This window comes from Mustelus asterias, unplaced genomic scaffold, assembly GCF_964213995.1.
Source record: "Mustelus asterias unplaced genomic scaffold, sMusAst1.hap1.1 HAP1_SCAFFOLD_618, whole genome shotgun sequence".
Taxonomy (NCBI): Eukaryota; Metazoa; Chordata; class Chondrichthyes; order Carcharhiniformes; family Triakidae; genus Mustelus; species Mustelus asterias.
In genome coordinates, this window is record NW_027590567.1 from 245,539 (window position 1) to 249,172 (window position 3,634).

Consider the following 3,634-nt stretch of genomic DNA (forward strand, 5'->3'; position numbering starts at 1 on the left):
GAGAATGGGCCAGAATCTGGGTCCGTGTTCTGGGCAGAGGGATCTGGGTGTGTGTGTTCTGGGCAGAGGGATCTGGGCGTCTGTGTTCTGGGCAGAGGGATCTGGGTGTGTGTGTTCTGGGCAGAGGGATCTGGGTGTCTGTGTTCTGGGCAGAGGGATCTGGGTGTCTGTGTTCTGGGCAGAGGGATCTGGGTGTGTGTGTTCTGGGCAGAGGGATCTGGGTGTGTGTGTTCTGGGCAGAGGGATCTGGGTGTGTGTGTTCTGGGCAGAGGGATCTGGGTGTGTGTGTTCTGGGCAGAGGGATCTGGGTGTCTGTGTTCTGGGCAGAGGGATCTGGGTGTGTGTGTTCTGGGCAGAGGGATCTGGGTGTCCTTGTTCTGGGCAGAGGGATCTGGGTGTCTGTGTTCTGGGCAGAGGGATCTGGGTGTGTGTGTTCTGGGCAGAGGGATCTGGGTGTCCTTGTTCTGGGCAGAGGGATCTGGGTGTCTGTGTTCTGGGCAGAGAGATCTGGGTGTGTGTGTTCTGGGCAGAGGGATCTGGGCGTCTGTGTTCTGGGCAGAGGGATCTGGGCGTCTGTGTTCTGGGCAGAGGGATCTGGGTGTCTGTGTTCTGGGCAGAGGGATCTGGGTGTGTGTGTTCTGGGCAGAGGGATCTGAGTGTGTGTGTTCTGGGCAGAGGGATCTGGGTGTCTGTGTTCTGGGCAGAGGGATCTGGGTGTCTGTGTTCTGGGCAGAGGGATCTGGGTGTCCTTGTTCTGGGCAGAGGGATCTGGGTGTGTGTGTTCTGGGCAGAGGGATCTGGGTGTCTGTGTTCTGGGCAGAGGGATCTGGGTGTGTGTATTCTGGGCAGAGGGATCTGGGTGTCTGTGTTCTGGGCAGAGGGATCTGGGTGTGTGTGTTCTGGGCAGAGGGATCTGGGTGTGTGTGTTCTGGGCAGAGGGATCTGGGTGTCTGTGTTCTGGGCAGAGGGATCTGGGCGTCTGTGTTCTGGGCAGAGGGATCTGGGTGTGTGTGTTCTGGGCAGAGGGATCTGGGTGTCTGTGTTCTGGGCAGAGGGATCTGGGTGTGTGTGTTCTGGGCAGAGGGATCTGGGTGTCTGTGTTCTGGGCAGAGGGATCTGGGTGTGTGTGTTCTGGGCAGAGGGATCTGGGTGTGTGTGTTCTGGGCAGAGGGATCTGGGTGTGTGTGTTCTGGGCAGAGGGATCTGGGTGTCTGTGTTCTGGGCAGAGGGATCTGGGTGTGTGTGTTCTGGGCAGAGGGATCTGGGTGTCTGTGTTCTGGGCAGAGGGATCTGGGCGTCTGTGTTCTCACAGTAAGAAGTCTCACAACACCAGGTTGAAGTCCAACAGGTTTATTTGGTAGCAAACGCCACTAGCTTTCAGAGCACTGCATATCGACACAGACATCAAGTTTCTACAAAGATGCAAGAAAGCAGACAAGATACCGAAAGGACTACCGATCACGAACCCACTCAGGTCAACCTATAACACAGACTACGCTGAGAGACTTTGCCGTCGCACCTCTCTCACCCTCCTCAACCACCTCATTCACCAACTCTACAGCAAACGCCGCAGCCTGGAAACCAAGACAGAGTCCATATTCTCAACTTGCGCTCAGGACGCAGACCGGCTGCGAAACTCTGCCAAGCAGACGAGACAAAGGAACTACACCATCTACATGCACACCAAGAACAGGAAACTTGAGAAACTCGGCATCACCACCAGCAGCAGCCAAACCTCCCCCGGTACCACAGTAGAAAACAGCACCACTGCAGGGAAGCCCATTGTCAACTTGTCCGACTACACACTTCAACCAGATGAAATCGAAGTTCTCGGCCGAGGGCTCAATTTCTGCCCCACCACCAAAATAGACCCCATCAGTCTCGCAGCCGACACAGAGGAATTCATCAGGCGAATGAGGCTGAGGGAGTTCTTCCACAAACCCCAAGAGGCCAACAGCGAACACAATGAGACAGCCAATGAACCGGAACAGCCGACAGAGAGATCCGCAGTGCAGCAACCGAAGAGGAAAGAGTCGAATTGGACCCCTCCGGAAGGCCGCTGCCCTCGACTCGACATGTATGCCCAAGCCGTCAGGAGGTGCGTCAATGCCAGATTCATCAGCCGCACTCACAAGACAGCCCCGAACATCACCCAAGCACAACGCAACGCCATCCACGCTCTCAAGACCAACCACAGCATTGTCATCAAACCAGCAGACAAAGGAGGGGCCATCGTCATACTGAACAGAACGGATTACTGCAAAGAAGTGTACCGACAACTGAACAACGAGGAACGCTACAGTTACCCGCAGATCCGACCAAAGAACACACCCGTCAACTCAACAGACTGATCAAGACCTTTGATCCGGACCTTCAGAGCACCCTCCGTGCTCTCATCCCATGTACTCCCCGCGTTGGAGATCTCTACTGCCTCCCGAAGATACACAAGGCAAACACACCCGGCCGTCCCATCGTATCGGGCAATGGAACCCTGTGCGAGAACCTCTCCGGCTATGTCGAGGGCATCTTGAAACCCATTGTACAAAGAACCCCCAGCTTTTGTCGCGACACTACGGACTTCCTACAGAAACTCAGCACACATGGAGCAGTTGAACCAGGAGCACTCCTCGTCACAATGGATGTCTCGGCACTCTACACCAGCATCCCCCACGATGATGGCATTGCTGCAACTGCCTCAATACTCAACGCTGACAACTGCCAGTTTCCAGATGCAATTTTACAACTCATCCTCTTCATCCTGGACCACAATGTCTTCACCTTCAACAACCAGTTCTTCATCCAGACACACGGAACAGCCATGGGGACCAAATTCGCACCTCAATATGCCAACATCTTCATGCACAGGTTCGAACAAAACCTCTTCACCGCACAGGACCTTCAACCGATGCTATACACTAGATACATCGATGACATTTTCTTCCTTTGGAGTCATGGTGAGCAATCACTGAAACAACTATATGATGACATCAACAAGTTCCATCCCACCATCAGACTCACCATGGACTACTCTCCGGAATCGGTTGCATTCTTGGACACACGCATCTCCATTAAGGACGGTCACCTCAGCACCTCACTGTACCGCAAGCCCACGGATAACCTCACGATGCTCCACTTCTCCAGCTTCCACCCTAAACACGTTAAAGAAGCCATCCCCTACGGACAGGCCCTCCGAATACACAGGATCTGCTCGGATGAGGAGGATCGCAACAGACATCTCCAGACACTGAAAGATGCCCTCATAAGAACAGGATATGGCGCTCGACTCATTGATCAACAGTTCCGACGCGCCACAGTGAAAAACCGCACCGACCTCCTCAGAAGACAAACACGGGACACGGCGGACAGAGTACCCTTCGTCGTCCAGTACTTCCCCGGAGCGGAGAAGCTACGGCATCTCCTCCGGAGCCTTCAACATGTCATTGATGAAGACGAACATCTCGCCAAGGCCATCCTCACACCCCCACTTCTTGCCTTCAAACAACCGCACAACCTCAAACAGACCATTGTCCGCAGCAAACTACCCAGCCTTCAGGAGAACAGTGACCACGACACCACACAACCCTGCCACAGCAACCTCTGCAAGATGTGCCAGATCATCGACACGGATGCCATC